Below are 23,329 nucleotides of genomic sequence, written 5' to 3'. Positions count from 1 at the left end.
TCACTGTTTCTCTCTTTCTTCCTTCCTCTCTCTCTCAAAATCATGAAACTTAAAAGGTGGAGGAGTGCAGCAAAGCTAAGCTCCAGGCCTCTGAAGAGGAGGAAGGGCAAGTGTCTCTGAGCTCAGAGGAGTTACCCTGGGGGCTGGGAATTCTGAGGAGGGGGTCAGCAGCTGTGCTGGGGTGCCTGAGAAGGGACTAGGAGGCTGGTTCTGCAGATGTTAAAAAACACACACAAAAAAAACAAAACAACTGCAGTGTGGATTCAGCTGCTGCTACTAGTCAAACTATTAATTACTGGGGTGCAGAAGCAGTGCTGCTGGGGCCTTCACAGCAGCAGGAAGTCAGCAGGGAGGAGCCAGTTCTTCTCCTTCCTCCTGCCTTTAGCCTCCCTCCAGGGAGCCCCTGGCAGAGCAGAGATGTGGTTGCTGAGGCCAGCTCAGCCTCACACACCAGGGTGCATGGGGGTGGGTTTGGAGCCAGAGGCAGGAGCTTAGTAACTGCCATGGAAGGTGAAGCACTTCATTAGCCCAAGAGGAAATCGGAGGTATTTCTCTCAGGTCACTCTGAGCCTTGAGCATCCTCTTCCTGTTTCCTCCCTTCCAGCTCCACAGTTGACCCTTCAGCTCTTGAGAACACAAGTCTAAAAAGGCCCTTAGCATTTCCACGTATCCAGTTTATAATTCCTTCATCTCCTCTGCCAAAATCCTTTGATGTACTAGTATGTACCCCAGGGGGACCTGATGTCTCAGCTTTACCTCCCAAACACCTCTTCTTCACAGTAACTTTTGTCTTCTTTTCCCTGATGGTCCTTCTCGCCCTTTTTCTGCTGCATGGCCCCGAGAACCAAGGCCTCTGGTGGTACAGCCAGGTCAGGGCTGGTGGAACCAGCTATTGTGGAAGCAGCCACAGGCTTGCTGCTTCAGCTCCACAAGCGTTGGTTATTTCCATGCTGTGCCAGGTGCCAAGCTTCACGTAAAGGAGAAAACATGGTCCTTGTCCTGGAGACATTTTTTATCAAGTAGCAGCACAAAGAAATACATGAATTCTTCCCAGGGTACAGACCATAATGAGTGCACAGCCTGAGGAGGCAGGAGAACCAGCTGGACCTGGGTTTAGTGGTGGTTCACCCATGCAGGAGCAAGAATCAAGTGGTAAATTCCAGGTGTTTACTCTGTGCTTTACATATGCAAATGCCTTTAATCCCCACTACAACCCATGTCCCTCACTTTGCAGATGGGAAACAGAGAGATAGGGGAGCTGCTGTGATCATAAGAACTGGTTAGTGGCAGCTGTACCAGCTGAGTGGCCTCGCTCAGAGGTTTCATTTGAAGATGAAATGAGGTGATGGTGCCTGGCGTAGGTAAGCACTAACTAGATGAAGGGATGGTGCCTGGCATAGGTGAGCACTAACTGGATGAGGTGATAGTGCCTGGCGTAGGTAAGCACTAACTAAATGGTACCGGTATTATGCTATTAACCTGATGATTTTTTTAAAAAGCTCATAAAACAAAAAGAAAGGAATAATTAATCATACCTTTCCTTATATGGTGTTTTGTAATGTATAAGGGTTTTTAATATATATTATCCCATTTAATCTTCATAATAAGTCAGTGAGTTAAGGCTATTTTTCCTGCCTACAGAGGAGTGTGCTGAAGTCAGGGACATGCCACAGCTCAGAGGAGTAGAGGGGCCCTCGAAGACATAGGAAGGGCACAAGACCATTGTGGGCACTCCACATTCAGGGCAGGAAGAGGGGCCCTTCACCGGGGATGCGAGACGTAATGGGTGAGTTAGAGACTTGAGACTCACGTGCACCTGTGCTCAGACCCCCCTCTCTCAGTGCCTGGGTATGAGCACAGCAGCTTCTGCGCTTCCATGTCCCCATCTGCACAATCTGGGCGATGCTGTCTGCCTTCCTCCACTGTGAGGGTGCTAAAAGAAAGTGAAAGAAAAGGCCTCATGTCATGTCCAGTTATGCAGCATAAGTGGTAGTTTTTAGAGAAAAGAAGAAATCCCAAAAGTTGGTTTCATGGCTGATCCGACGTACAGAAACATTCTGATTCACTTTGCATAAGGGAAATGAGTCATTAATGAACGTGGAATGTTACCTCTTGAGTGAAGACATTTTGCTTGCTCGTGGCCTCAGCAACATTGCCTAAGGTTGCTTTAATGGAACTCTGAAAAGCTTGTTTCCCACCTCTAAATAGTTAAACTTTTAAATGGGCAAGGAACCCACAGTCATGGTGAGTGCCGGGGGCTGTGGTTTGAGTGGAGAGGACACCGAGGCATCCTGGAAGTCGGCAGGGCCGTGCTTACCATGCCTCTGACTTTTCGCTCTGGAAACCAGTGGAATCGGAAATGTGGGTTGCACGGATCCTTTTGGTTGACAATTTAGGAAGGGCAAACCTCACTAATAATCTTTATCAGGTTCCTCCTGACTAACTTGATTGAAGCCAGCATTTCTCTGATGTCCTTGACAGTGGCCCAGGTATTTCAAGGTACCCTCAGACTTCCTGTGGGACAGTCCTGATGAGACAACAGGGTGTGAGGTGCTAAGAGCCTTCTTTGGCAGGTGAGGAAACGAGCCCAGAGGGCTGGCAGCTGGGTCCCATATGGCAGTGTCTTCTCCAGAAAGTCATCAGTCACCATCGCTCTCTCCCTGTCAGGTTTGACTTTTGACCAGACAGATGGCCGAAAACTTCCTCACAGTCTTTCCCTGCTTTATTGTTTCAATGAACTTACCTTACTGAGACTTTTACCTAATGGATGGAAGGTGTGTTTTCCTCCTAATGTCCCCAGGCTTTTAGCAACATTTACAAAGATGGCTGTGTCTGCTCCCACACCACAGGGGTCTTCATCTGCTCCAGTGCACTTAGCACATTTGGTAGGTGCTGCTTTTTTTGTGGTCCCTTCCCCCTAGTCTCTGAGCTCTTTGGTGGCAGGAATGGTGTCTCCATAGCCAGAGCAGTCAGGACGGCAAGACACAGTAGGTGCCTGGTTCTGTTGTCTGGTTCTGTGCTCTGATTACACTTAAGCTCTGCCAGCTTCAGGAGAGGAGGTTTCTCCATTAGACCTGGTATTCATACTCCGTGTACTTTAGCTAAGGTATCACGTCTGCCCTCTGTGAGCTTTGCTGTGGACTCGGTTGAACTCATTTGGATTTGGTGCAGAAGAAAATAATACTTCACATTTCTCCCTAATGTGGGGAGTTGAACTCATTGTCTTGTTAGTTGAAATACAATGTAATGTTAACAGCTGGAATTTTAGCTTAAATAAGGAAAAAGCAGTTTCTTTTTAAAATGTGCATGCACCAACTGGAGCCAGTGTTCCCCACCATTACATAAGTTTTCTAAGTAAATGATTAAACATTGGTATCCTCTTTGCTTTAATTTTCTTTTTATCTAATATTTGGTATTTGAAAAATAATGTGTTTAAGTTATGAACATAATGGATACCCATGAAGCCACTGCCCAACTGTGATGACTGTCATGAGTACTTTGTATCTCATGTTTCCTTCCCCATCTCATCCCATCCCATCCCATCCCATTCCCATCCTATACCATCTCACTCCTTGCCATTTCATCCCATCTTATCCCATCTTGTCTCTTCCCTTCCCTTCCCATCCCATCTCACCCCATCCCGTCTCTTCTCTTCCCTTCCCATCCCATCCCATTCCATCCCATCCCATCGCATCCCATTTTATCCCATCCCACCCCTTTCCATTCCATCCCACTCCATCTCATCCCATTCCATTTCATCTTATTCCATCCCATCCTATTTTATCTTTCCCATTTCATCTCATCCTCCTGCCTCCCCTCTTCTTGCTCAGATAGCTACAATATTTTCTCTTAAAAAAATTAGGTGGCACAGTTAGCTTTTTGTTCCTTACCCATTTATTTCTACCCTATAACTGAAAGTTGATATTGGACTATTTTCTAGAAAAACCAAATCAATCAATGTTCTCAGAAGTAATTAGCCTAATACACCTTTCCTGCACACTCTGCCACCAAATGGGATGGAGAGCAAAGCTTTAGACACAAGACACAGGGTGGATTTCTATCCAGTGGGGTGAGGAAGAAAGTCAAATCCAAAGGTATACTCTTTTATAGAGTACACACATTTTACCTTTATTCCAATTTTGAATAAGCCATTGGAAACCGGATATCTTAAGTTCTTCAGGTCATTTTTTTTCTGAACACTGGAATAGCCAGAAGGCCAGCTCTGTATGAATTCAGGCAAGTTCAAGTTGCTTTCCCTAGCTGGCCCTCAGTTTTACCTCAGAGCACGTACAGCTCTAATGGGGGAGGTGGCGGGGGGAAGACTTGCAGAGATGGCAGTAACATCAAATGGAAAATCTAGGGCCTCCATTCTTGTACTTGAGGCATATGGGAGGGAAATATCTGTCTTCAATTAAACATGATTAACTGGGAAAAATTATAATCATAAAACTATATGTGATCTCTCAAAATAAAGAGATTGTATAAGGCTGTGGAAAGACAGACAAGGAATTTCATGGAAGATTTAAATGATTGGGCAAATTTCTACAGATATTTTACTTCTGAGAAGAAAAACTATAGTCAAAAGTAATACTGGCTCTCAAAGGGCTAAATTATTTAATCTGAAAAGCAAATTTCAGAGATGAAGTTTGATAAATTCTGAAGATGAAATGGAAACTGAATAGAAAATAGTGCTCCATTTCCAGAGACCCTTCTTTCTTCTCTTAGTAAGTTTATTTACTCATGTATTGTTTTTATAACTTATTGAGGTAATTCACTGTATACTTTATCCACTTAAATTGTGGGATTCAGGGTCTTTAGTATATTGAAAGATATGTGCAACCATCTCTACAATCAATTTTAGAACATTTTATCACCCCCAAAAGATATTCTTTTAGCTTTAGAATTTGTATTCTGTGTCAAATGCTCAGCCAGTGCTCTAAGGTAGTGGTCTGGGCTGTAGGCCCCCACCCTTTCTGCAAGGCCTTCTTTAACCAGGGGCACATATGATGTTTTATTTGGACAAGGATTTCTGAGGTTTCCTTTTTTCTTAAGTTAAAAACCATTCCATTGGTCAGGGCCCTGCACCCTTGCTTTGATCCCAAGGCCCGTGGAGCAGGGTGGCCTCACGCCCTCCATGCTCACCCTGCTCATCTGGCTACAGAGTGCATCCATGTATTGTTTTTATAACTTATTGTTTTTCTAATGCAAGGTGGCATATGATTTGTTTTAAATAAAGAGTTCCAGAGCTTTCAAAGTAAGTTAGAGAATATTAAAAAATATTTGAAATTCTGTTTCTGCTCTTAACTAGCTCAGTAGGTAGTTTAGGGGCATGGTATAGAAACATGTCCAATACATCTTAAAATGATTGTTCCATGTAGTTTTATTATGGAAATACTTTGTTTCCTGTGTCTCTCTTCAAATAGGACTGAGATTCTATCAAAAGTTCAGAACAAATACGGGAAACATCCTTAAAGGTTGGCATAGGGGTAGGGAACATCCGGCCGGGGGCCATAGAAGGCCCAAGAAATCATTTGGGCTGGCCCTGCCAAGGCGTTGGGGGTGAGTAAATTAAATGTTTGACCAAATACAGCAGACTAATTTTTAAGTTGATAATTCTGTATGGCCCACAAATGATGCTGTAAATAATCAAATGGCCCTTGGCAGAGGAAAGGTTCCCACCCCTGGGTTAGAGGAGGATTGGAACCTTAGGTCTCTCGGTTTCCCAGTGAAGTACCAAAAGTTACCTGAGTGGGAAGTGTGTTTGCCTCTGACCAGTACATGTGCTTCTGGCAGTGACATTAAGTAAGAATAAAAACTAAAGTTTGGGACAAAGTGAGAAAGTCTGGAACATTGAGGCAGCATGGAGTCGTGAGTTAGAACAGCCTGAATTTGCAAAGTACCAGACCTGCCAGCCACATTTGATAAGCAGGGTTTATTAAAAAAATGAATAGATGGAATTAAAGTAAGGGCTATCGCCCTAGCCGGTTTGGCTCAGTGGATAGAGCGTCGGCCTGCGTACTAAAGGATCCCAAGTTCAATTCCGGCCAAGGGCACATGCCCAGGCTCCATTCCCCACAGTAAGGGGCGTGCAGGAAGCAACCAATCAATGATTCTCTCTCATCATTGATGTTTCTATCTCTCTATCTCTCTCCCTTCCTCTCTGAAATCAATAAAATATAAAAAAAATAAAGTAAGGGCTATCAAACATCTGAATATAGAGTGAAGTAATTGATTGGGCATACTATTTTTACACATAAAACTGATTTTTAAGTTAATTTAAATAAGAAAAAAATCACATGGACTCTAAATCAACTGAAGGTCTTATAAATCAAGATAATTAAAAGCTAAGTGAATCATTTGAAAAGGAAGTGTCATGGAAAGCACAACAGGGATACAGTCAGATTTGATCTTATTTACACAATTATCAATTAGGTGAGCAGACTACTTCTGAGAAGGTAATAGAAGCTGATTTCCTTGGAGCCCTCAGTTCCGAATGGGAGGCCTTAGAGCAGTGGTTCTCAACCTTGGCTGCACATTAGAATCACCTGGGAATCTTTTTAAAATCCTGATTTCTGGGTCTCATCCTCCGGAAATTCTGTTTCTTTGTTACGAATGTTGTGGCCCCACGCCATAACAAAGAAACAGAATTTCTGGAGGACGAGGCCCAGAAATCAGGATTTAAAAAAGATTCCCAGGTGATTCTAACGTGCAGCCAAGGTTGAGAACCACTGCCTTAGAGCATGGAGGCTAAGAGCACAGCCTGGTCTGCATTTGAACCTGGCTCTGCCACTTACTGGCAGCTTGACCTTGGACTGTAACACAGTTTCCTCATGGTCACTGTGGGAATAGTCATAGTGGCCATCTCATCCTATAGTATTGTGCTGTGCATTGATAAGCTGATACATATAAAGTGCCTAGCACAGTCCCTGGCACACAGCTAGCACCCCATGAGAGGTAAGTGTTAATAATATAATCATGATAAAGCACATGTCCAGAGGGAAGCAGTGCCTAGAGGAGAAGCAAAACAATTTCCTAAACTTGGCCATGGTTAAAAGCTGACTGAAAGTCCCCTTGACAATTTCAGATCTCTGTGGAGAACACGTTGAGGAAGCTCACACACCCTGTTAGAGTGACTCCCCCCCCGCCCCCCCGCCAAAAAAAATGTACTAGTATATGTATATGAATGGATGAAATCGCTTTGCCTAAAAGGAGGAAGACAGAGACTGACTTAATACTTGACTAATGCTGAAAACCTGCATTGTGGAGGATGAGACTGTGTTCCTGCCTCAGTAACATCAAAAAAGAGAAGAGCATTTAAGTTAAGAGGAAGATTTGATATAGAAACAAATTTCATTGGAATAAAAGTACTATTGCACTAGGTTGTGTTACCAGCTGACAGTGTAAGATTATCTTCCTTCAGAATATTTATGAATAGGTAAGGGGCTGAAGAGTTCTGATTTTGTAATGGAAGGATAAGAAGGGAGCCTTTGAGGCTTCTAACCTTAGAAGGTACATGGAAACATTTGTACTTTCAGTATTGGGGGTCGGGGTGAGCCTGGAGCAAGAGGCCAGTTAGGATGGAATAATAGTTAAACCAAAATCTCACATTTTAGACATTCCTATCCCTACCCCTCCCCATAGTCACTTTGGCAAGTTTATGATTTATAATTGGGTCATGGATAACTGTTAAAATTGTGTATTTATTGAACTGTTTAAGTCAGTGTTTTGGCTAGAAAATGATTATGTGCTTTATGAATGTTACATCTTCACTGCAGTTTGCTGAAGTAGGCAGTATTCATTCTATAGATGAAGAAACTGCAAGGGAAGTTACTGTACCTTAGTCATGTGAACATACCAGCCAAGACCTGGGCCCACGCCTGACTGGTTGGCTGGTAAAGATAGAGTGAAACCCCTTGAGAGGCAGACAGTGTGTCACACAGACTAAGAAAGGAGAGTAGCCAAAGCTGCCAGCTCTATGGGCCTTCTCCCACTCACCAAAAAAAGACAACACTGAAACAAAAGGGGCTATGTTGGTTTCCCAGAGCTGTCATAACGAGGTACCACAGACTGGGGGCTTCTACAGAATCTACTGTCTCAGTCCTGGAGGCTGGAAGTCCAGGATCATGGTGCCAGCAGGGTTGATTTCTTCTGCGGAAGCATCTGGTGTGAGGAAGAATTGAGGTATCCTTCCTACCTTCTGCTGGTTTGCTGACAGTCTTTGACCTTCCTTGTCTTAGAGAAGCATCCTCACCTGGCTTTATCCCTGTGTGTATGTCTCTGTGTTCAAATTAACCCCTTTTTATAAGGCCACCGATCCTATTGGATTAGGGCCCAGCCTAATGACGTCATTTTGACTTGATTACCTCTGTGAGGACCTTCTCCAAGTAAAGTTAGGTTCTGAGTTATTGGGGCTAGTACTCCAACATATTAGTGTGTAACAGGATAGACAGAACACCGTTTAAACTGTAACAGATGGAGGTGTGGAACACCTTTGCTGAGGAGCCACTTCTCAGCTATAGCTGAGAGGTCTTGTATCCTCTTCAGAATCTAGGGGGTGATGAGAAACTGCATCATGGCAGCTGTCAGGAAGCACTTGCTCCTGAATCCTCCACACTCTCCTTGACCTGCACATACTCCCGAATCCTGCTCGCTGCGCCAATTGTTGGAGTTTCTCCTTGATCCTGCTCGCTGCAGCAATTGTGGGAGTACTCACTCCTCCATCCTGCTCTACTACACTAACTGTTGGATCCAAGTCCCTCTGCCAGGGGCTGGACCTCCTTGGACGCCGGGTATCAGATGGAGAAGACATAAGAAGTTGTAGGCGTATAAGAGAGTCTTTATTGTAGCCCAAGTGCTACTAAGGAGCCATCAGACAAACTAGTCTAGTCCTGTATAAAAGCGGCCTCTGCTAACGCAGTAACAAATACAGGATCCATACTAGTAAAAATAGCCAGCACTAGCTGGTCAGTACATACTTTATACTAACTTAGACAAAAGAGGCTTCTTGCCAAATAGTGACCTCAGTCTTTTGAGTTATAGAAGGGCATGCTTGCCCTTCTATAGATTGCTGCATCCTTGCTTTTGCACCTGCATATAGCAGATTAGCCTTGAACACCCTGATTAGGATTCCACGCTCTGAGTAGCCTTGAATACCCAGCATACACTGACTGATTAGTGTTCCCACAGCAGCCTCCCAGGGAGCTGAGGAGGTGAGTGAGTGATGGCCTTTTAGCAGCTTCTCACAGGCCTCCTTTCTCTCCAGGAGGATCACAAGGCCTCCTGCCCAGGCGGAGGTGAGCTGTGGTTCAAGTCTTTGCCTGGGGGCCTATGTGCCATCATTTGTACTCCAGGTACACACCTGGTCATAGGGCCCAGTTTTAGTCCAGATCTGCCTCCCTCTACATGCAAGCTCCTGATGCTCATTATCCCCTAGGCCAGCCGTGGGCAAACTACAGCCCGGGGGCCAGATCCGGCCCGTTTGAAATGAATAAAACTAAAAAAAAAAAAGAAAAAAAAAAGACCGTACCCTTTTATGTAATGATGTTTACTTTGAATTTATATTAGTTCACACAAACACTCCATCCATGCTTTTGTTCCGGCCCTCCGGTCCAGTTTAAGAACCCATTGTGGCCCTCGAGTCAAAAAGTTTGCCCACCCCTGCCCTAGGCACACCAGATTGTTCTGTTGACTGGTTGCTGACATTGTGTTGATGTCCAGGAGCCACAGGTCAAGTTCTCCCAGAAAACAGACTTGAAAATGGAGGTTAGCATGCTGGAAGGGTATTATTGGGTGCTGTCAGTATCAACACCTCTGGAATGGAAGGAGCAGAAGCAAGGTTGGACAGAGGAAGAAGTTGGCCTATGATTCACTTACAACAAAGGCCTCAGCCAACCTACAGGCCACTCTGAAAAGAGGGTGGCCACTGAGCATTGCCCCGAGCTTCAGGAAAGGGTTTCTCAACCCAGCTCATCAAAAGCAAACTTTTTTTATTGATATAAATATGACTGCATTTCAAATAACTGCCAGTGACAAGCAATGATGTCTTCACATATGGTTTTATTTTCATAAAGTATACATGTCTCATATGGATGCAGAGTATACATACATACGGTTGTATCTTATGTTAGGAAAGAATGATTTGGGTATTTTTTAACTTCCTTAGTACAATAATCGCAGTTGTCTATATTTGAACTCATGACACAGTTTTGAGTATGGGTCAAAGATGAGAGTCCTTATTCTGACTCTTTGAATGACTCTTACTGGGTTTCTGAATCCTAGAAGTTCTATGCAAAAATTTGTTTGTAAAAGTATGTACTTTTCTGGAATGAGGATTTGAATTTTTCATCATACTCTCAGAGAGGTCAGTGTCCCCTCCCCCAAAGGTAAGAACCTACGTGAAAGGAAATATGGAGGATCAAGTTGGTGTGGCTTTGTAAGCTGTTCTTTACCTGCTCCAAACACAGCAGTGATTGGTAAAAATCTAGAAAGAGAACCTGAAAAAGTCAGAGCCATGCCTTTCCCTTCTCTCCCTAAAGAAGTTTCTATCTGTGGACAAGAGATAAACACAGAGCAGAGAGCGAGACTGAAGACAGACACTGTGGGCTCAGGATCATAAGTGGTTTTGCCCAGTGGAGTGTCAGGACTGGAATGGCCCTGAGTGATGTGCTGGACCAGAGCATCTGCTTGAAAATCAGGGCAGGTGGTGGTGTGGTTCCGTGCTGGAGAAGGCAGGCAAGTCACTGCTGTTAATTCTGCCTGCTGTATGAAGCTTAGGTCCCAGGACAAGAGCAGGACAGAGACAGAGACATGATCTCTGTTAGAAACTGAGATAAATCACCCCTATTGCGTCATTATCAGCATCACCACTAAGCAGGAACCCAGACAACACTACCAACCTGATTCTTGGGTTAGGAATACAAGTAGAGGAATTGCAAAAGACTCCAACCGAGGAGGGGTGATGAGTGAGAACATATTAGCAGTCATTTCCCAAACAAGGTGGGCCTACATACACATACTCCAGACCACGTGAAGAACTCTAAGCTTAGAGTGTCAACCAACCAAGTCAACAATCAGAGTCTGAATTCACTGGAGGTTAAAGCAAAATCACAAAGCATTCTTTTTTTAAAAAATGCCTAATGTCCTCAAAGATGTCAATGTAGGAATAATAACTACTTTAAAAAGGAAAGAATAGGCCCTAGCTGGTTTGGCTCAGTGGATAGAGCGTTGGCCTGTGGACCGAAGGGTCCCAAGTTTGATTCCAGTCAAGACCCATCAGGGGGGTTGGGGATCCGTACCCTGTCACACACAGAGCAGGGCCGATCAGGCTTGATCCCCAGTAGGGGCTGTGCAGGAGGCAGCTGATCAATGATTCTCATCATTGATGTTTCTCTCTCTCCCTCTCCCTCTCCCTTCCTCTCTGAAATCAACTAAAAAAAATTTTTTTTTAAAAAAAAGGAATAGGAAATTCTGAATAAGGGGCAAAAATAGGCAAGAATGAAACCTAAGTAGATATTTTAAAAAATTATATCAGAAATGAGTAATAGATTTATTTGAAATGAAGAAGAAAAATAAACAGATAAGACTAGACTCAGTTGAAGGGATAATAGTAAATAAGAAGCTGTTACTGAAGAATTCACCCAGGATACAGCACAAATGCATACAGATTAAAAACCTAAAATAGAGCAGTTAAGAAAAATAAAAGCTAGATCAAGAAGCTCTGCAATGTGTAAGTACTATTGCAGTTTGAGAAGACAATGAAAGGAATGGGCAGAGAAGTAATGGCTGGAATTTTTCTGAATTGGAGCCAGATGTGAACCCTCAGATTGAAAGCACACTGGGTCCTGAGCAGAAGAAAGAAGGATCAATGGGAGCTCGGCCTAATCAGAATCAGTGCATAGCCTGGAGGATAAAGATAACACTCTTTCAAACTGTCAGGAGGAAAAGACAGGTTCCCTGGGAAGAAAGAGCACTGACTGACAGCAGACTTGTCATCATTACTAATAAGTGCGGAAAAATATTTTTAAAGTGCTGAGGGGAGACAACTATAAACCTACAGTTTTGGTGCCCTGCCAAATTATTTAAGCGTGAGGGTTTCAGACATATAAATACTGAGAGAGGTTTGCCTCCCACATACTTTCACTGAAGAAAAACTATTCAAGGATATTTATCTGCAAGAACAAAAGTGAGAAAGAAGGAAGGCTGTGTCAGAAACTGTGAAAGGTCTAAGATTTTACCATACTTGCAAGTTAAGGTAGCCTGCTACAGATTCATGGGTGGGGCAGAATGACATGAGACTCCTGGGCCAGAGACAAAGAACTTGATTACTCACAGCACAGAGGCAGCATGCATTTCCTGGGGTGATGCGTAGTAGCTGGGGTGATTCGGAGTAGCTGGGGCTCACACACTGGGCTTGGAGTACAGCTGAAAGCCCTGGAGTTTAGGAACCTTCAATCTTTTCTTTGTTTGATTGTATTTGTATGCTTGCTTTCCTTCCAGTCTTTTAAAGAGCTTGTTAGAAAATCCACACAATCTTTTCCCCTGAGGAAGACTTATTAAAGAGGTGGGATAACAGCCCAGTCAGCATGCCTCAGTAGTTGAAAATTGACCTATGAACCAGGAGGTCACAGTTCCATTCCCTATCCAGGCACATAACTGGATTGTAGGCTGGATCCCCAATAAGGGGGCGTGCAGGAGGCAGCCGGTCAATGAGTCTCTGTCATCATTGATGTTTCTATCTCTCTCTCCCTCCCCTTCCTCTCTGAAATCAATAAAAATATATTTAAAAAACAAGCAATTTTTAACTTAATATTAACTGTTGTTTTAAATAACATTATTTTGTGTGTGCTTTTTAAAAGTTAAAACTCTAATAGTTGGGGAGAGGAGCTGTTAAGAGAAACTAAGGTTCCTGTCTTATTTAAGAGCTGAATAGAGACCCTAAATAAATTTAGGCTTTAGAACAATTTATTAAAGGATATTTGTGTGTGTGTGTGTGTGTGTGTGAATAAAAATTCAACTTACAGCTTTTTAAACTGAAGAGGGAGCCTGGCCTGTGTGGCTCAGTGGTTGAGCATTAACCTTTGAACCAGGAGATTGTGGTTCGATCCCCAGTAGAGGGCATACAGGGGGCAGCCAATCCATGATTCTCTCTCATCATTGATGTTTCTATCTCTCTCTCCCTCTCCCTTCATCTCTGAAATCAATAAAAATATATTTTTAAAAAAGAAAATAAACTGAAGAAGGAAAATTTTAAAATATTGATCAATCCAATAGGATGAGAGAAAGAAAATTTATGGAAAGACTAAACTTGTGGGATATATCTAAAGAGGTATATAGAGGAACTTTTATAGCCTTAAATGTTTTTTTATTATTATTTTTTAAGAAGACCCCAAATACATGACATTCTTTTACCGAAATAATCTGGAGAAAGAACAGAATAAAACCAATTAAATAAGACACTGTTAGGTAAATGGAATCTGGCACTTCAACTGCCAACTTTCTCACCTGCATGTCTGGAGACTCAGGTCTGAAGGGATGTGTGAGCCTTTTAAAGGGAAGGAGGGGAAGACCACCGGGAGAGTAAAGGGGCATGGGAGTAAAACTTAGTAAACAAAGCTATTTCCAAGAAAAGGAAAGGGGAATACAAACAACATCTTTGACAATCACATTTATGTGACCCAGATGACATGGAAAAATGCCAAATTTTCCTGGAAAACTGGGAAAATGTGGACACAGATCCCATAGTATGGTCAGTTCAACAAGATTTCCACATACTAGTATTTATTAGGCAGGCACTGTGCTGCTGTTGGGCTGCCTCGAAGAAGCAGACCTCAGTGCTGGTCCTGGAGGACATGACAGAGAAATGAACCCAAAAGGGGCACTGAGTACAGCTGTGGGGCTTGGGGTGGGCCTGAGGTCAGGGAAGCACATACCTCCATGATTGCCCCGACCCCCAACAGGGAAGAAAACAGTTCTTGGGTTGGAAGTGTCAATAATGGGAGGACAAAAGGAGGTAAGATGGGCAAACTGGAAAACGTTTGTAGATCCCTAGGATTAGCCCAACCTAATAAAATAAGGGTCTTATTCTGAGACCATTATAAGTAGTCCCAATGCAATAAATGTAAGGATAATGTGGGCAAGAGGAAAAACATCATTTTTCTTCTACTAGGTCTCAGCTATGGCTTTGTAGCAAAAGACAGATTAAGAGAAAAACAGATTTATTAACATGTACAATACATGTGTAACACAGAGGAGTACCCAGAGATGAGTAACTCAAACATCTGGCTAGAACTTGGGCTTAAATATAGCAACTTAGAAAAATAACAATACATTTTTAGAGAAGTGATACAACAAAGGCAAAATAGCTTAAGCCTGTAGGGGTGGCAAAATTTGGAAAGGTAAATATATAGGAAACTAATGGAGGATAACTAGTTAGCAAATTTGTCATGTAGGTTCCTCTGGTTCAATCTCTGGGCTAATAAGAGTCTGAAGTTGTCTCTAATGATTAATTCCTTACTAGTAGAGAGGGGAGTTGGGATCTTTGCAAATTTATGTCCTGCTCTTAGGCAAATCAGGAGAGGGCTGAGAGCTTGTTTTGTATCAGCTTCTTATTTGTCTTCAGCTCAAAATAATCCTTATCTCAAAGAAACATATTTTTGGGTAGCATACTTTGCTACCCTCCAATAAAAAGGATGTTTACCATCAGTCTAAGTGAAAGGAATCTACACTAATAAAAGAGAAACATGGTAATTAGTGTACGACTGCTACCCTTCCCATTGGCTAATCAGGGAGATATGCAAATTAACTGCAAGCCAAGATGGCGGCTGGCAGCCAGGCAGCTGATGCGAACAGGGAGGTTTGCTTCCTTCAGTGACGGAGGACTCCAACGTTCCCTGCCTGACTTGCCAGCCTCTCAGCTGCAACTCTAAGCAACTATGTTGCAAATATAGGAGCTAAACAAAACCCCAGAAACCTGCTTTACTCAGCTGGGCTTCAGCCAGCCGGACCGCAACATTGTATCAAATACAGAAGGTAAACAAAGCAGCTGAGGCCTCAGAGCTGGCCCAGAATAAAAAAAAAAAAAAGAAAGAAAGAAAGGAGCGGTTGGGAGCTTCAGTCACCCACCAGCCTGAAAACGGCCCTCAGCCCCTCAGCCAGACTGGCCAGGCACCCCAGTGGGGACCCCCACCCTGATCCAGGACACCCTTCAGGGCAAACCAGCCAGCCCCCACCCGTGCACCAGGCCTCTATTCTATATAGTAAAAGGGTAATATGCCTCCTGGCACCGGGATCAGCCTGACAGGGGGCAGCGCCCAAACCCCCTGATCGCCCTGCGGCTCTGTGGGTGACAGGGTGCGGCGCCCCAACCCCCTGATCAGCCCTGCTCTGTGCCTGATGGGGGGAGCTCCCCAACACCCTGATCGCCCTGCGGCTCTGTGTGTGACAGGGTGCGGCGCCCAACCCCCTGATCGGCCCTGCTCTGTGGGTGATAGAGGGCGGCGCCCCAACCCCCTGATCCGCCCTGCTCTGTGAGTGAAAGTGGGGAGTTCCTCAACCCCCTGATCGGCCCTGCTCTGTGTGTGACAGGGTACGGATCCCCAAACCCCCTGATGGGCCCTGCTCTGTGCATGACAGGGGGCAGCGCCCCAACCCCCTGATCTGCCCTGCTCTGTGTGTGACAGGGGGTGGTGCCCCAACTCCCCTATTGGCCCTACTCTGTGCATGACAGGGGGGAGCTCCCCAACCCCCTGATGGGCCCTGTTCTGTGCGTGACAGGGGGGAGCTCCCGAAACCCCTGATCGACCCTGCTCTGTGTGTGACGGTATGGAGCCCCAAACCCCCTGATGGGCCCTGCTCTGTGCATGACAGGGGGCAGCGCCCCAACCCTCTGATCGGCCCTGCTCTGTGCGTGACAGGTGGTGGCGCTGCAACTTCCCTATGGACCCTGCCTTGAGTGTGACAGGGGGCGGTGCCCCAACCCCCCAATCGGCCGTACCCTGAGCATGACTAGGGGTGGCATCGCAACCTCCCGATCCACCCTGCTCTGTGCATGACAGGGGGCGGCGCCCCAACTCCCCAATCGGCCCTGCTCTGAGCCTGACCAGGGGCTGCACCTAGGGATTGGGCCTGCCCTCTGCCACCCGGGAGCAGGCCTAAGCCAGCAGGTCATTATCTCCTGAGGAGTCCCAGACTGCGAGAGGGCACAGGCCGGGCAGAGGGACCCCCTCTCCTCCCCCCCCGAGTGCACAAATTTTTGTGCACCGGGCCTCTAGTACTATATAATAAAAGAGAAACATGTAAATTGACCATCCCTTCGCTACACTCATCAGCCAATCAGGGTGAATATGCAAATTAACCCGACAAAGATGGTGGGTTAATTTGCATACATAGGCGCCAGGCGGAGAGCAGAAGAGGGAGAGCCAGCAGCTTGGGGGGACGTGGCTCCCTTGGTCGCTCCCTCGGTTGCTCCCTTGGGGGAATGTGGCTCCCTTGGTCACCGGGCGGAGAGCAGAGCAGGAGAGCCAGAGGCTTGGGGGGCCGTGGCTCCCTCGGTCACTCCCAGCATGGGGAGCAACAGGAATTCTGGAAATAGTAGTTCTGATGGCAGCCCCAGGACCAGAAGCAGAAGTCCAGAGCGCGGGAAGCACCAGGAATGCTGGGAATTGTAGTTCTGGTGGCAGACGGATCTCCTAGACACTAGAGCAGTGGTTCTCAACCTTCCTAATGCCACGACCCTTTAATACAGTTCCTTATGTTGTGGTGATCCCCAATTTCATTGTTACAAATTGAACATAATTAAAGCATAGTGATTAATCACAAAAACAGTATATAATTATATATGTGTTTTCTGATGGTCTTAGGCGACCCCTGTGAAAGGATCGTTCGACCCCCAAAGGGGTCACAACCCACAGGTTAAGAACTGCTGCACTAGAGCAAAGTGAGCCTGGAGCAAGTTACTGTTGCGGTGGGGGATGGAGGGAAAGCAAAGGTGAGAGACATAAGTAAAATCAGAGTGTCTAGGAAAAATTAAAGGGAAGATATCCTAAAACTTTCAGGAAATCTCCACCAATGAAGCAAAGAAAAAAAAAAGCCTCTATTATTCTGTGAGCAACAAACCAAACTGGGTTGGGGGTCTCAGACAATTCATTCATATGATTGCAAAGACAGACAGAAACTCCCGGATTGGAGAGGGCTCCCCTGAGGGCTCCCAGATTGGAAAGGTTGCAGGTCAGGCTGAGGGACCCCACCCTCCACCCCCGTGCATGAATCTTCATGCACCGGGCCCCTAGTAAAGTATAAGTTGGGCTGACCTTACTTGCTGGGGTGTACCACCCATCTCTAACCCAGCCAACAGCTCTCGCATGCAGAAGTCACTCAGTGCTTTTGTTGCACAAATCAGAGTTGAACTTGGACTCTTATATCTTAAAGGTAGTTGAAATTTCTTTTATACTCTTCTTCAATACTTTTTCCTCCTTCTTCAGAGGTAATCATTGTTCTGAAGTCTAGCATATATAGCTTTCCCACATCTTTTTAATACACATGTATTATTGTTACCCTGTTTTCTAACTTCATATAAATATACTTCATATATCTTAATATAACTCATGGTTTTTAATTTTAGCCAGGGATATATGTATCTCCATTTCATTCACTTTAAGTCTTATGTATTATATGTATAACTATATATGAAAAAGTAATTATTATATGAGGTAAATTCTAATAATACTTCAATTTTTCAGATAAAACTGAAAGCAGAAATTAAGCAGTTTGTCCAAGTCATATAGCTAGTAAGAAAGATTTAAATATAAGGTCACAAATTTTGCCTATTTTTTTCCAACTAATTTAGTTCATAGCTTTCCCTGTTTTTTGCCTTGGTTAGGATTTATAATGAGACAGAGCAGGATGAGAGTAGATATCCTTATCTTACTCTTGACTTTAATTGGAATGCTCCTAGAAATACTTAACATTAAATATGTTTGCAGTAGGTTTTTACTGAATACCTTTTTAGGCTAAGGATGTTGCCTCTTTATTTATAGGTTGCCAAAAATGTTTTATAACAAATATTACATTTATCAAATGCTTCCTGTCTATGAAAAATCACATGATTTTTTTCCTTTATATTCTGTCAGTTAATAGATTATTTTGTTTTATGTCATTCTCATTATTTTAGAAAAACCTTACTTGGTCATTTTGTGATATTATATTAATACTAGAGGCCCGGTGCATGAAATTTGTGCACAGGGGTGTCTGACTGCCCATTTAGGCCCGATCCTGGTGGGATTGGGCCTAAACAGGCAGCTGGACATCCCTCTCACAATCCAGGACTGCTGGCACCCAACCACTCGCCTGCCTGCCTGCCTGATTGCCCCTAACCCCTTCTGCCTGCCAGCCTGATCACCCCCTAACCACTCCCCTGCCAGCCTGATCGACACCTAACTGCTCCCCTACCAGCCCAATTGCCCCTGACTTCCCTCCCTTGCCAGCCCGGTCAGCCCCAATTGCCCTCCCCTGCAGTCCTGGTCCCCCCTAACTTCCCTCTTCTGTAGGCCTGGTCCCCACTATCCTCCCCTGCAGGCCTGGTCCCCCCTAACTGCCCTCCCCTGCTGGCCTGGTCACCTCCAACTGCCCTCCCCTACTGGTCTGATCGCTCACAATTGCCCTCCCCTGCCAGCCATCTTGTGACAGCCATCTTTGACCACATGGGGGCGGTCACCTTGTGTATTGGAATGATGGTCAATTTGCATATTACCTCTTTATTAGATAGGATGCTATTGAATTGTGTTTGCTGAAGTTACATTTAGGATTTTTCATGTAGGTTGTAAGGTGAAATTGGTCTACAATTTTTTTTTAATGAATTATACTATGCTTGTCGAGCTTTGGCTTAAAGTTTCTAGTAGCCTCATAAAATTAGTTGTGTTTTCTCCCATTTCTGTTTTCATGAAACAGTTTATGTACTAAAGCAGCTACCTTCACCTTAAATATTTGATAAAAAAAAAAAATACTATGAATATCTGAATCAAACACTTGTTGTAAGATTTGACTAATAATTCAATTTGGTACAGAGTCCCTGGTTTAAATTTTCTTCCTTAAGTGAAAATTATCTGTTGAATCCAAGTTAGCACATTTATTGTTAATAAAATAGTTTATGATATTCACTTATGGCTTTGAAAGTCTCTACTATATCTGTAATTTTACCCCTTTTCAAATCTTTAAAAATAAACAAGAATTATAGAAGGAATCTCAAAAGAACTAATAAGTAGGTGTTTATTTGAAAAAACTATAATAATGCTGGGAAAAATAAGAAGGCAGTGGGAAAAGGGGGAGACCAAATATGAGATGGATGGACTCCACACAAGAGCCATAGGCTGAGTTTACAGGAGCTTGACAGGACATGGTGGACCTCACTCATTCATGGGGTCACCAGGGGTCAGAGCCGACTCAACAGCATGTAACACATGATAAAATAGACATGCCTCTCATTCAGAACATCAATGAGAAAACACAATCAATATTAAATGCTATTTAATGTCTGTGAAAGAATTTCAATCTAAAATGGAACTCGAGAATATGAAATGGAAACTCTTATGTGTGTGCCCTCAGAACTTAAGAACTGAGAGACTGATTTCTGGTAAATGTCTGACACTTACCTTCTACCCATGAAAATCCACAAAGAATCTCTTTCATCCTCGAGTCAGTTAACTGACTGCTTGCACGTTGGCTGGACTTCTTCTTTGTACTTCTTGCCCATAAATACAGCCCACCCCAGACCTTCAGTGGACCTGCCTAGAGCTTGTTACAGCATGTGTTTCATGAATTACAGTCCTCTGCTATACCCAAAAACCTCAATTTCTGGTCATTTGAGCTTGCCTCAATTTACCTCTTTAATTAGGTTGACAGTTCCCTTCCAATTTTAAAATTCCTGATTCTGTGACTGTGGAATATCAAGTCCCTACCAGGTTACTTTGCCTGTCCACCTATAGCAGCGGTTCTCAACCTGTGGGTCGCGACCCCTTTGCGGTCGAACGACCCTTTCACAGGGGTCGCCTAAGACCATCCTGCATATCAGGTATTTACATTACGATTCATAACAGTAGCAACATTACAGTTATGAAGTAGCAACAAAAATAATTTTATGGTTGGGCCACAACATGAGGAACTGTATTTAAAGGGCCAGAAGGTTGAGAACCACTGACCTATAGCCTCTTTATCATTCCACATGGTCACTCACCTCATCACAGCATGGCTGGGGATGGAGGCATGTCTCCATCCCCTATTTACTTGATTTGTTCACTAGCTAGTCCAGTTAGAGAAGAAAAAACAGCTGATTTGATTCATTGTGATGTACCATGGCTCCCATAAGGCAGCTCTGTAATTCACTCTTACTCAATATCTACAGTGTCACAGGGACTGTGCAAGATGATAGAGAGATTTGGAGATGGAAACAAATACAAATCCTACCCTCAAAATGGTATCATACTGGGAAGGCATACATTAAAGAAGTAACTACACAAACAATTGCAGTGATGAAAAGTACTATGAAAGAGAGGAATGGGGTGGCAAAACAAGGGACTAACAGAGTCTGGGATGATAAGGAGTGAATGTTGTAGCTGAAGAGGAAAAGTAGGCCAGGGAAGTCAAGAAATGCTATGTGGAGTAAGTACCTCAGTGTGTTCAAGAAACCAAATAAGCCAGTTGTTCTGAACCTGGAGAACAATAGAAAGAGGTAGAAACTTTTAAGAACTGAGGACTTTAAGGGCAATGGGAAGCCAGCCACTGGATGGTTTGTAACACTACCTTTGGTTAAGCACCAGAAAGCCTACTGTGGGGCGTGGCCAGAGTGTTTTGGACAGGTTCAAGCCTTGGACTACTGAGAGGGCACAGACCTCTCATTGCCACGTGCAAGTCCCAGCTTGTAGGGCAGAGCCTTCCCAGCACAATTATAGCCAACAGCTATAGTTGTAAGCTTGAGCCTGTGGTCCGAACACGTGGCCCCACGTGCCTGAGTGATAGAGTTCAGGTGCATGTAGTTGAGTAGGGTTGAAACCCACGAGAATGTTGTAAACATCTTGATCACGCCCCTACTTTGCCTCGTGGAATCTGCTATAAAATAAAGACATAGCTTGTGGGCGCTGGCGCTGTCCACCAGAGGGGCAGCATCCCACTGAGACCCAGCTTTCATTCTCATGTCTGTCTTTTCTAAGCCTTTCACCACCCTCACTCAGGGTCACTGAACCAGGCTGAGCTGGCATGGCACATAAGGCGCCCTGGGGCTGAGTATGCCATGGCCGTGCTGGCTCCTCACACCTACATTTCAGTAACCATAGATCTGTAGTTATCTTCTTTATTTTCAAAACAAAATTGTATTGTCCCCTTCAAAAAAGCAAGAGTCACTAGTAGAGTAGGTACCCCACATCTGACACATATTAATTAGTATAGTGATTGATTCTTTTAGTTAGATCATTACTTTAAACTTGTTATAATCTGTTAGCTTGAACGAGGTTTGCAATACAATAGCCTGGGGTTTTCTCCTTGGTTTTTAAAACTGTAATATATATTTTTAATGTTTTGGGGATATATATTCTGGCTGTTGCTGACTACTGTCCATGGGTTGGGGCGCAGATGCTCCCATTTCTTTCATCTTGTCTCATGTCAGAGCTCAACAAATGTGGTACCTCAGTTTGATTAGTTGAAGAGTAGATTTCATGCTAATCTTGGCAATCCCATCCTTTTAACTAACCTTTCTAAATTTCTTTATAAAGTGGGAAAAGGGTGTTGTCAAAGGAAAAGCAATTGTGTAATTATCGAATTCCCATCATCTCCAGTGGCTATATTAACCTGTGGATTCTTATCACAGCATCTTGACTTTAGGAGAGAAAACATGGATTTTTTCAGGAGCTCTGTTATTTTGTCAGGAGCAGCTAAATGGTAGTTTAATTATGTTCATTGGAATGTATATTCTAAACTGATGCATTTGTTAGACAACTTTATTGCTATTTCAAGTTGAATAATCATTTATGGTTGAGTATTTGGTTTTTCAGAGGTTTTGCCAATTTAAAAATTTTATACATTTTCTGATCAGTGATTCAACAAACTGTTTATAATGATACTAGAGGCCCAGTGCACGGGATTCATGCACTGGTCGGGGGCGTGGCCTGCAGGGATCATCCTGGTCTGCCAAGCGGCTGTGGACCTGCCCTCTGAGTGGCTGCTCCCTGGTTTGGCATCTTCCGTGGGGCTGGAGCACTCGCATCTCCAGGGGACCCGGTCAGGGCCGGGCCCAGGGACAATAGCACTGAGGGGCAGCGGAGTAGGCCTCAGTCCTGTGGCGGCCACGAACCCGCCTCCCAGCCTCTGGGGTCAGCTCTGTGAGCCCAGCAGCAGCAGCGCTGCGTGGCCTGCAGGCATCTGGAGGAGGCAGCAGGAAGCAAGGAGGAGGAGCCTGGGGTGAGGAGGCAATGATCAGCGCTCCCACTGTGGTAGCTCACTGACCACCAGGGGGCAGTTCCTGCATTGAGCGTCTGCCCCCTGGTGGTCAATGTGCATAATAGTAACTGGTTGACCGGTCGTTCTGGGCATTCCGCCATTCAGTCGCTGGGCTTTTATTATATAGGATCAGGCTTGGTATAAATCAATTTGTAAATTTGTCCTTCTAACTAATTTATAGTTTTATCAGATTTCCTTAGGACTTCATAATTATGTAATGAAATATTCAATAAAACATTTTTATAACTTATAGACCTAAAGTATATATATGCCATGTAAACAAATGCAGTAATTTCTAAAAGTATTTAATTTTAAATGTCTGTATGTATATATATATATCCCTAAGCGACTGGTCGATCGTTTGACCAGTAGCTATGACGTGCACTGACCACCAGGGGGTAGATGCTCAACACAGGAGCTGTCACCTGGTGGTCAGTGTGCTCCCACAGCAGGAGCACCGCTCAGCTGACCGACAGGCACCAGACGACGGGCTCACGGCTGGTAAGCGCAGCTGTGACGGTGCTACTGAGCGGCTGCGACGGCAGGCTCAGACTCTTCCCTGGCCGCCTGCCACTTTGCACACTACTACATCCCTCGGGGGATGTCAGACTGTCGGTCTCCAAAATGGGCGGTCTGACATCCCCTGAGGGGCCCCGGATTGCGAGAGGGCGCAGGCCAGCTGAGGGACCCCACCAGTGCACGAATCTGTGCACTGGGCCTCTAGTCCAATATAATGATGAACTAATGAACCCTAATAAACTGGAAAAAGTGGGGAAAATGAAGGAAATGGCTACATTGTGTTTATTGCATCCTTAGAGGCATAATTTGTAAAATAACTCCCTAAATGACT

The 23,329-nt window shown here is 44.4% G+C and overlaps 1 protein-coding gene across 5 annotated transcripts in view; it reads left to right on the top strand.

Annotated features, from left to right (window-relative positions):
• Positions 1–23,329, top strand: part of FARS2 (phenylalanyl-tRNA synthetase 2, mitochondrial) — a 540,234-nt gene that overhangs the window by 358,025 nt on the left and 158,880 nt on the right. The gene's annotated exons all lie outside the window — the stretch shown is intronic.

Source organism: Myotis yumanensis, unplaced genomic scaffold, assembly GCF_028538775.1.
Source record: "Myotis yumanensis isolate MYYU_CA2020_CCGP unplaced genomic scaffold, mMyoYum1.0.hap1 SCAF_2, whole genome shotgun sequence".
NCBI classification, from domain to species: Eukaryota; Metazoa; Chordata; class Mammalia; order Chiroptera; family Vespertilionidae; genus Myotis; species Myotis yumanensis.
The sequence above is the reverse complement of the archived record's forward strand: the minus strand, read 5'-3'. Positions and strand labels throughout refer to the sequence as shown.